The sequence below is a fragment of the Anomaloglossus baeobatrachus genome, chromosome 5 (assembly GCF_048569485.1).
Source record: "Anomaloglossus baeobatrachus isolate aAnoBae1 chromosome 5, aAnoBae1.hap1, whole genome shotgun sequence".
Lineage (NCBI taxonomy): Eukaryota > Metazoa > Chordata > Amphibia > Anura > Aromobatidae > Anomaloglossus > Anomaloglossus baeobatrachus.
In genome coordinates, this window is record NC_134357.1 from 516,150,944 (window position 1) to 516,162,726 (window position 11,783).

The window sequence follows — 11,783 nt, forward strand, 5'->3', positions numbered from 1 at the left end:
GTATTTTTAGCCGCTGAGGAGAACATCATAATTTGCAGCAACTCAAAATGATAGTACATACAGTAGATGGGTATCTATAAGGCCCCTTTCAGATGTCCGTGTTTAAACAGGTGCAAGCCACACGTACCAGTATGGTTGTCCGTGTGGTACCGGTAAAAAAAAAAGTAAGATACTGAAATGAATGTTTTTTGGTTTTGTTTTTTTTTTTTGTTTTTTTTTTTGTTTAATGTGGAAAGCCTGAAAAATTAAAGATATAGGAAGATAAATAGAGCTTATAGAATAGTGTTCTAGAGATAGTTAGCTTGACCAGCATTTTTACACCATTTTTATTTTTTAATTTAAAAAAAAAAAAGTGGGGTCCCCCCAACTTTCATATCCAGCACAGGAACAGCAGCAGCTGTAGGCTGAAATCCTCAGCTCTTTGCAGTACCTTGGCTGGTTATGAAAAATAGAGGGGATCCCACGCTTATTCTTTACATTTTTAGATTAAAAAAAATTACGTGTGGTCCCCTCTATTTTTACTAAAAAAACAGCCATGGTACAGCAGACAACTGGGGGATGATATTCTTAGGGTGGAAAGGGCCATGGTTATTTGGCCCTTTCCAGCCTAACAATAGCAGCCCACAGACGCCCGAGAAGTGGCACATCAATTAGATGCAGCAATTGTGGTGCTGGACCTGGCTTTTCCCGTTGCTTTGGTGCAATGGCAAACTGGGTAATATTTGTGGGGTTGACGCCAGCTCCAGCATACACCCCTACTACTAATCCAGTAGATGAAAGGAGAATAACAAACTTTATTTGAACAAAAAACCTTCGACTCAGACCTCATTCACCAATTTATTTGATTTTTATAAATAAAAAACAGTTCTACCGTAATCTATGGTGAGGTCCCACGACATTCCCCAAAAGCAAACCTGGAAAGACATAAAAGAGAAAATCATTCAATAAATAAAGACAAAAGACACCCTCTTTTCCAATTTATTTCTCTATCAAAGCCCTAATCCTGGTCTGCCGAAAGCCAATTGGGGGCGGTCACGTCAATACTGCTGTCACACTCAATGGAGAACCGAACATTCCTCATTGGTTGTGAGAGTACTCACACACACACTGCTGTGGATGCTTCTGTTTGATGACCTTCATCTCATAAGGTGAGCTCAGGTTATTCAGGTCAGCAGTATGTGTGCGGGCGCGGCAGTGATGTCACAGGTTAATCAGAGTTCACAATGAACTCAGATGACATCCTGATGACACCCGCGCTACTGTGGGGGTCGCGGCAGTAACGTCATGGGTTCATCGGAGTTCTCAATAAACTTTGAAGAACCCGTGAAGTCACTGTCGCTACACCCGCGGTGGCGTAGGCGTTGTCAGGATATCAGAGTTCCTTGGATACTCACCTGTCCCCAGCGATGCTGTCCCTGGCACTGATGTCTATGGTGCTGCTGCTTCCAGGTCCTCCGTTGAGTGCATATTCATTGAGTATAATGAGCGGGGATCGGAAGCAAGTGACAGCAGGGCTGGAGACAAGTAAGTATAAAAATTCATTTTATTTCAGAGACACGTGTTTTCTCTGGTTCTTGTCACACGGATTACATCAGTGTGTGACACCCGTGCTGCCTGAGGAAAAAAAAACAATGTCTGCGTGCAGGGAAATGTGGGGCAACACGGTCCATGTAAAAACATGCATGTGTGAGGAACACTATAGAATAACATGAGTACGTGTGGCATCCGTGTTAAAAATGGATGTCACACATACCTGAAACATATGGATAAAAATTCCCCGTTTTCCCAATCGGTGCGGGTTCCAGTGATCGGACACTGATCAGCAGGTGATCACCTTGCCCATGGATAGGTAATAACTTGTTTTCACTAAACAATCCCTTTAAGGCGTGTAAACAATCCCTACAATTATTTGTCCGACAGCTCTCTCTTGACTATCACATACAGGAGTGCTCAGCCAAATGTTCTTGTGTTCTCTCTCTGAGAGCTGATGTCGCCTCCTCTGGGGGTGGATTATCTTTCAAGAGATCAAAAGCATCAACAAGTGGAATTCAAACACGCCGGTTCCTTCCCTCCCTTTAAGCTGGGTTCACACTAATCGACAACGACGTCGCTGTTACGTCACCATTTTCTGTGACGTAACAGCGACCTTGTAAGTCGCTGTTATGATCGCTGCTTAGCTGTCAAAGACAGCGACGCAGCAGCGATCATAACGTCGCTGTGCTACATGTGCAGAGAGCAGGGAGCCGCGCTTAGCGCTGGCTCCTTGCTCTCCTAGGTACAGTACACATCGGGTTAATTAACCCGCTGTGTGCTGCAGCTACATGTCACAGTGCAGAGAGCAGGGAGCTGCGCACACTGCTTAGCGCTGGCTCCTTGCTCTCCTTGCTACAGTATACATTGGGTTAATTACCCGATGCGTACTGCAGCCACATGTGCACAGAGCAGGAGCCGGCACTGGCAGCAAGGGCGGAGGCTGGTAACGAAGGTAAATATCGGGTAACCAGGGAAAGGTCTTCCCTTGGTTACCCGATGTTTACGCTGGTTACAGCTTAACGCAGCTGCCAGACGCCGGCTCCTGCTCCCTGCTCGCTTCATTTCGTCGCTCTCTCGCTGTCACACACAGCGATGTGTGTGTCACAGCGGGAGAGTGACGACCAAAAAATTAAGCTGGACATTCAGCAACGACCGGCGACCTCACAGCAGGGGCCAGGTCGTTGCTGGAAGTCACACACAGCGACAGCGACTGGACGTCGCTGCAACGTCACAGAAAATGGTGACGTAGCAGCGACCTCGTTGTTGTTGTCGCTGTGTGTGACACCAGCTTTACATCCATTCTTGAGGTAAGTCAGATAGCCCCCATACACATCATATTGTTGTCTGATCCGGGCAATTTTAGCCCTATGTTTATGGGAGCTTTCATGTAATCTGTATAAGGGCTTATTCAAACATCTATGAACGTCAGTACAATCTCTGAACACAATGCATGGACTGGCTGAGGCCGTCCTTATAGACAGTGCTGTGAGCTCAGAAATCATGAACCTCAGTGCAGCAACTCCGCTCTAGTCACCTCTAGTGAGATAGAATGGAGTTACTGTACAGGGGATGTTCCTTACAGACAGTGCTGTGAGATCAGAAATCATGAACCTTAGTGCAACAACTGTGATCTAGTCATCTCTGTGCTGGGCAGTGTTGTAACTAGAATTTGATGGGCCCCAATGCAAAAATTAGGACCTGCCCCCCCCAACACAGATACACTGGGTACAGGATAATGACACCGACACTCGGGGCATGGGATAATGACGCTGACACTCAGGGTGCGGGATAATAAAGTTAACACTTGGCTCTTTCCCTCAGCACTCAGGTTTCCCATGATCTGAAATCCCTCTTTCTATCATCATCCAGCTTTCCTATGTTCTGATATCCATCTTGTCCTCAGCACCCAGCTTCCCTAGGCTCTGCTATACATCTTTCCCTCAGCACCCAGCTTTCCCATATCATAGCATCGTAAAGCTGGGTGCTGCGGGTAAGAGCCTCTTTCCATCAGCACAAAACGTTCCCATCCCAAGCTTATGTCTTTGTCCCCCCTCGTATATATAGTTCTCCAAATACTATAATGGCCCCCACATAGCCTTCCATATAGCATATTGGGTCCCACGTAACCCTTCATTTTACTAGAATGCGCCCCATAGTCCTCCTTGTATTATAATGCATTTCCCATAGTCCTCTATGTATAAGGTAACTCTTATAGCCCTCCAATTATTATACTACAACTCCCATAGTCCTCCATGTATTATAATTCACTCCATAGTCCTCCATATATTATACTGCACCCCATAGTCCTCCATATATTATAATGCACCCCCATAGTCCTCCATGTTTTATAATGCACCCCCATAGTCCATGGATAAGGTAGCCCTCATAGGCCTTCATATATTATAATGCAGCCCCCATAGTCATGCATGTATTATAATGCACCCCACAGCTCACCATGTATTATAATGCAGACCTCATAGGCCTCCATGTATAATAATGCAGCCCCCATAATCCTCCATATATTATAATAGTAGCTGTCATATACCGTCCCCCAGGCCCACCCACCCAGTTCCTTGACCACTTTTCAGCCTGGCTGCCACACTTCATGTCCTCAGAATTACCAACCCTCATCCGAGGAGACTTTAACATACCCATGATCAGCCCCTCCTCCCCATCTGCATCCCAGCTTCTATCTCTCACCACCTCCCTTGGCCTCTCACAGCTCTCATCTTCTGAGACACATGAAGATGGTAACACCCTTGACCTGGTCTTTATCCGCCTCTGCTCAATCTCTGACTTTGACAACTCACCTCTTCCCCTCTCTGACCACAACATCCTCTCCTTCAAGCTCACAAACCCTCGTCCACCCCAGTACACTCCCACCTATCACACATTCAGAAACCTACAGGCCATTGACTTTCAGACCCTTACAGACTCTACACTCATCACTGTCCCCTATCTCCTCACTTTCCTGTCCTGATCTGGCTGTAAACCATTACAATGACACACTCAGAAATACCCTAGACCAAGTAGCACCCCTCACCCTCAGAACCTCCAAACATAGAGTAAAACAGCCTTGGCTCACTTCCCAAACTCGATTTCTCCAGTGATGCTCTAGGAGTGCCAAACGCATATGGAGGAAAACCCGCACACCAGAAAACGTCATCCACTACAAGTTCATCTTAAGGACCTACAACTCTTCACCTCGCCAAACAGACCTACTTCACCACCCTTATTTCCTCACTATCCAACAATCCAAAAAAGCTCTTTGACACCTTTCACTCCCTCCTCAGTCCCAAAGTACATACCCCCATCACAGACCTTCATGCTGATGACCTGGCCTCATATTTCACAGATAAAATAGAAAACATCCGCCAGGAGATCAGCTCCCAGCTACCAAGCGTTGTGAATCCCATCCCTCCATATATCCCATCAAGCTCACTTTCCACATTTGACCCAGTCACAGAGGAGGAAGTCTCCAGGCTCCTCTCTTCTTCTCATCCTACCACTTGCCCTACTGATCCCTTTCCCTCACACCTACTCTGGTTGTCACCACTCACCTAACTAAAATCTTCAATCTCTCTCTCTCTTCGGGTATCTTCCCCTCCTCCCTCAAACACTCTATTATTACTCCATTATTAGAAAAACCCTTCCCTTGATCCGTCCTGCACAAGCAACTACAGACCAGTCTCCAATCTCCCCTTCATCTTCAAACTCTTGGAGCGCCTGGTCTACTCTCGCCTCACCCGCTACCTGTCCTCTCACTCTCCTCTAGATCCTTTACAGTCTGGCTTCCGCCCTTTACACTCAACAGAAACTGCCCTTGTCAAAGTGACCAATGACCTATTGACTGCAAAACATAATGGTGACCACTCTCTGCTTATCCTTCTTGACCTCTCTGCCGCCTTCGACACTGTTGACCACCATCTCCTTCTCTCTATGCTCCATTCTATCGGCCTAAAGGACACTGTGCTCTCGTGGTTCTCTAACTATCTTTCTCGCCGTTCATTCAATGTATCATTTGCTGGCTCCACATCTTCTCCTCTTCCTCTCACTGTTGGGGTCCCTCAAGGTTCAGTCCTCGGCCCTCTTCTTTTCTCCCTCTACACTGCCCCAATTGGAATGACCATTAGCAGATTTGGTTTTCAGTACCATCTTTATGCTGATGACACACAGCTATACACCTCATCCCCTGAGCTCACCCCCGCTGTACTACAGAACAGAAGTCACTGCCTGACTGCAGTTTGCAATGTCATGTCTGCTCTCTATCTCAAACTTAACCTTTCCAAAACTGCCCGCTCCTGCCGCTTGCACCTCAAGAACATCTCTAGAATCCGCCCCTTTCTCACAATGGAAATGACAAAAACACTCACCGTGGCCCTGATCCACTCTCGCCTTGACTACTGTAACTCTCTATTAATTGGTCTCCCCCTAACTAGACTCTCTCCTCTACAGTCCATCCTTAATGCAGCAGCTAGGGTCATCTATCTGGCTAATCGCTACTCGGATGCCTCTGCTCTGTGCCAGTCATTGCACTGGCTGCCCATATATCACAGGATCCAATTCAAACTGCTTGTTCTCACCCACAAAGCTCTCCACAGTACAGCACCCCCTACATCTCCACCCTCCTCTCTGTCTATCACCACAAAGCTCTCCACAGTGCGGCACCCCCCCTACATCTCCACCCTCCTCTCTGTCTGTCTCTGTCTCACCCCACCCGGTCTCTACGCTCTGAAAACGACTTTCGACTAACATCAACACTAATCCGAACCTCCCACTCCCGGATCCAAGACTTCTTCCGAGCTGCACCAATCCTCTGGAACGCTCTACTGTTAGGGCCAGGTGGACGGGCAGACCCAGGAGGCGGATCCACTGGGCCGAACTCCTTGATGAAGGCAAGGGGTCCGGTAGCCGGAGCACTACGGGTAGCAGGACAGTCCGTATACAAGAGTAGAATGGAGAAGTCCCTGGGACCACGGAGTCACTGATGGTAGTCCGGGTGACGGAGCTCAGGTTCGGAGGCCGAGATGTTGTCAGGCGGAGTCCGGAACCGATGGAGCGAGAGGACGGGTCACCTCAGGGATCAGAGATGGTACGGACTGACAGGATGGCAGATAGTCAGCGTTCTGGGTTCGGGAATCGGCAGGACCGGATGGCGAGGCAGGAGCGGCTCTAGAAGAGAGATAGGTAAGTATGGCACAGAGACACAAGGAGACCTGACTCCTAGCTTGGGAAACACGAAGAACAGGCCCCGCCCACTTGGACACTAAACCCCTTTATACCCTGTACCTGTGTGCTCAATTTCCTGTCAGTGGACGCTGGCCCTTTAAGAAAGGGTCAATGACCGCGCGCGCGCCCTAATGCGAATGCGCGAGGCCCGGGTGCCAGAAGCCAGGGCAGGGAGCGGTGAGCAGGAAGCAGGAGAGCCGGGCTGGGGCTGAGCAGCCGACGGGCGCCGGGAGCGGGGACCGGACCGCCTGGAGACCGCAGGCAATGGAGGCTGGGGACCGGGGAGAGAAGCAGGGAAGCCGGGGAGCGTGGCAGGTGAGCCGGGGAGCAGAGCAGGGGAGCCGGAGAGCGTGACATCTACCCCAAGAAGTTATAATGAATCATAACTTACTCTGCTTCAGACGCTCCCTAAAAACGCATCTTTTTAGGGCGGCCTACCACACTCCCTAATCTAATCCAATTCACACAGTGCCTCTACAACTTCTCACAACATAACCTCACGTCAAACTCCATGCCACCCAAATGCATCTCAAGATTCAGGCCCACTGGTCTAGGAAGCCATTATCTATCCCCCATTTCCTTGAAATTGCTGGATTGTCATTGTAAATAAGCACTTGTACCTTGCCCCCCCCACCCATATCTCATTGTAGATTGTAAGCTCTCACGAGCAGGGTTGTCTTTTTTTTCCCCTCTAAATATTGCATTTTCTATTACTGTTATTACTGTTACTTTTTTGTATATGATCCTCCTGAATTGTAAAGCGCTGCGGAATATGTTGGCGCTATAGAAATAAAGATTATTATTATTATTATTATTAATATTATTAATACAGCTCACATAGTACTCAATGTATTACTGTATAATGCACTCCCCATAGTCATTCATGTATTATAATGCAGCCCTCAAAGTCCTCTGTATATTATACTGAACCCCATTGTCCTACATATACTGCACCCCATAGCCATCTATGTAAAATTCACCCCATAGTACTCCATATATTATACTGCACCACATAGTTCTCCATGTATTATACTGCACCCCATAGTACTACATACAGTTAGGTCCAGAAATCTTTGGCCAGTGACACAATTTTGGCGAGTTGGGCTCTGCATGCCACCACATTGGATTTGAAATGAAACCTCTACAACAGAATTCAAGTGCAGATTGTAACGTTTAATTTGAAGGATTGAACAAAAATATCTGATAGAAATTGTAGGAATTGTACACATTTCTTTACAAACACTCCACATTTTAGGAGGTCAAAAGTAATTGGACAAATAAACCAAACCCAAACAAAATATTTTTAATTTCAATATTTTGTTGCCAATCCTTTGGAGGCAATCACTGCCTTAAGTCTGGAACCCATGGACATCACCAAACGCTGGGTTTCCTCCTTCTTAATGCTTTGCCAGGCCTTTACAGCCGCAGCCTTCAGGTCTTGCTTGTTTGTGGGTCTTTCCGTCTTAAGTCTGGATTTGAGCAAGTGAAATGCATGCTCAATTGGGTTAAGATCTGGTGATTGACTTGGCCATTGCAGAATGTTCCACTTTTTTGCACTCATGAACTCCTGGGTAGCTTTGGCTGTATGTTTGGGGTCATTGTCCATCTGTACTATGAAGCGCCGTCCGATCAACTTTGCGGCATTTGGCTGAATCTGGGATGAAAGTATATCCTGGTACACTTCAGAATTCATCCGGCTACTCTTGTCTGCTGTTATGTCATCAATAAACACAAGTGACCACGTGATCACGTTGCCTCCACCATGTTTTACAGAGGATGTGGTGTGCCTTGGATCATGTGCCGTTACCTTTCTTCTCCAAACTTTTTTCTTCCCATCATTCTGGTACAGGTTGATCTTTGTCTCATCTGTCCATAGAATACTTTTCCAGAACTGAGCTGGCTTCATGAGGTGTTTTTCAGCAAATTTAACTCTGGCCTGTCTATTTTTGGAATTGATGAATGGTTTCCATCTAGATGTGAACCCTTTGTATTTACTTTCATGGAGTCTTCTCTTTACTGTTGACTTAGAGACAGATACACCTACTTCACTGAGAGTGTTCTGGACTTCAGTTGATGTTGTGAACGGGTTCTTTTTCACCAAAGAAAGTATGCGGCGATCATCCACCACTGTTGTCATCCGTGGACGCCCAGGCCTTTTTGAGTTCCCAAGCTTACCAGTCAATTCCTTTTTTCTCAGAATGTACCCGACTGTTGATTTTGCTACTCCAAGCATGTCTGCTATCTCTCTGATGGATTTTTTCTTTTTTTTTCAGCCTCAGGATGTTCTGCTTCACCTCAATTGAGAGTTCCTTAGACCGCATGTTGTCTGGTCACAGCAACAGCTTCCAAATGCAAAACCACACACCTGTAATCAACCCCAGACCTTTTAACTACTTCATTGATTACAGGTTAACGAGGGAGACGCCTCCAGAGTTAATTGCAGCCCTTAGAGTCCCTTGTCCAATTACTTTTGGTCCCTTGAAAAAGAGGAGGCTATGCATTACAGAGCTATGATTCCTAAACCCTTTCTCCGATTTGGATGTGAAAACTCTCATATTGCAGCTGGGAGTGTGCACTTTCAGCCCATATTATATATATAATTGTATTTCTGAACATGTTTTTGTAAACAGCTAAAATAACAAAACTTGTGTCACTGTCCAAATATTTCTGGACCTAACTGTATATTATACTGCACCCCACAGTCCTGCGTATATTATACTGCACCCCATAGTTTTCCATATATTATAATGCACCCCCATAGTCCTATATGTATTATAATGCAGTCACCATAGTCCTTCATACACTGTGTGCAGAATTATTAGGCAAGTTGTATTTCAGAGGATTTTTTTCTATTATTGATCAACAACTATGTTCTCAATCACCCAAAAGACTCATAAATATCAAAGCTTAATATTTTTGGCAGTTGGAGTGGGGTTTTTTAGATTTGGCTATCTTAGGCTAGATTTGGCTATCTTAGGTCCACGCAGCGGAAAATGCACGGATTTTGCCGCGGATTTCTCGCAGAAAAGCCGCGGATTTCACGAAAATCTGCAGCACCGGCACTTCCCAGCCATTTCTATGGCATTTTGGAAATGCTGTGTCCATGCTGTGGATTTTTCCGCAGCGGATTTCGTGCGGATTTTGGTCCGGAAAAATCTGCAACATGTCAATTATTGTTGCGGCTTTTCATCCGGATTTTGGCTTTAAAATTGGGAAAAAAAATCCGCATCAAATCCGCGGCAATTACGCGGTAAATCCACGGCAAATCCGCACCTTTGAAAAGGTGCGGATTTTGCGGGAAAGCTGCGGATTTTGATGCAGAAAAATCCGCAGCTACATTCTCTCGTGGACACATAGCCTTAGGAGGATATCTGTCTGTGCGGGTAACTATTACTGTGCAGAATTATTAGGCAACTTAATAAAAACCAAATCTATTCCTATCTCACTTGTTTATTTTCACCAGGTAAACCAATATAACTGCACAAAATTTAGAAATAAACATTTCTGACATGCAAAAAAAACCACAAAAAATTAGTGACCAATATAGCCCCCTTTCTTTATGATGACACTTAACAGCCGACTATCCATAGATTCTGTCATTGCTTGATCTGTTTACACTCAGCATTGCGTGCAGCAGCCGCCACAGCCTCCAGACACCACAGCCTCCAGACACCACAGCCTCCAGTCACCACAGCCTCCAGCCACCACAGCCTCCAGACACTGCTCCCAGAGGTGGACTGTTTTCTTTCCCTGTAGATCTCACATTTTATGAGGGACCACAGATTCTCTATGGGGTTCAGATCAGGTGAACAAGGGGGCCATGTCATTATTTTTTCATCTTTTAGACCTTTACTGGCCAGCCACGCTGTGGAGTAGTTGGATGCATGTGATGGAGCATTGTCCTGCATGAAAATCATGTTTTTCTTGAACGATACTGATTTCTTCCTGTACCACTGCTTGAAGAAGTTGTCTTCCAGAAACTGGCAGTAGGTCTGGGAGTTGAGCTTCACTCCATTCTCAACCCGAAAAGGTCACACAAGTTGATCTTTGATGATCCCAGCCCATACCAGTACCCACCTCCACCTTGCTGGTGTCTGAGTCGGAGCGGAGCTCTCTGCCCTTTACTGATCCAGCCTCTGGCCCATCCATCTGCCCATCAAGAGTCACTCTCATTTCATCAGTCCATAAAACCTTTGAAAAATCAGTCTTAAGATATTTCTTGGCCCAGCCTTGACGTTTTATCTTATGTTTCTTGGTCAGAGGTGGTGGTTTATCAGCCTTCCTTACCTTGGCCATGTCCCTGAGTATGGCACACCTTGTGCTTTTTGATACTCCAGTAACGTTGCAGCTGTGAAATATGGCCAAACTGGTGGCAAATGGCATCTTGATTTTCCTCAATTCATGGGCAGTTATTTTGTGCCTTTTTGTCCCGGAACGCTTCTTGCGACCCTGTTGGCTATTTGACATGAAACGCTTGATTGTTAGGTGATCACGCTTCAAAGGTTTGGCAATTTCAAGACTGCTGCATCCCTCTGCAAGACATCTCACAATTTTAGACTTTTCAGAGCCCGTCAAATCTCTCTTCTGACCCATTTTGTCAAAGGAAAGGAAGTTGCCTAATAATTAAGCACACCTTATATAGGGTGTTGATGTCATTACACCGCACCCCTCCTCATTACAGAGATGCACATCACCTGATTTACTTAATTGGCAGTTGGCTTTCACTATACAGCTTGGAGTAGGACAACATGTAGAAAAAGTATCATGTGATCAAAATACTAATTTGCCTAATAATTCTGCACACAGTGTATTGTATTATTCACCCCATAGTCCTTAATGTATTCTAATGCAGCCCTATTGTCCATGTATAAGGTAACGCCATTAGTCCTCATATAATGCAGCCCCCATAATCCTATATGTATTATAACGCATCCCCATAGTCCTTCATATTGTATTATGCAGCCCTATAATCCTCCATATACAGTGCCTACAAGTAGTATTCAACCCCCTGCAGATTTAGC

The 11,783-nt window shown here is 45.9% G+C and overlaps 1 protein-coding gene across 1 annotated transcript in view; it reads right to left on the reverse strand.

The window, feature by feature from the left end:
* The window catches only part of LOC142312866 (uncharacterized), a 297,096-nt gene that overhangs the window by 232,879 nt on the left and 52,434 nt on the right, over positions 1–11,783 (reverse strand).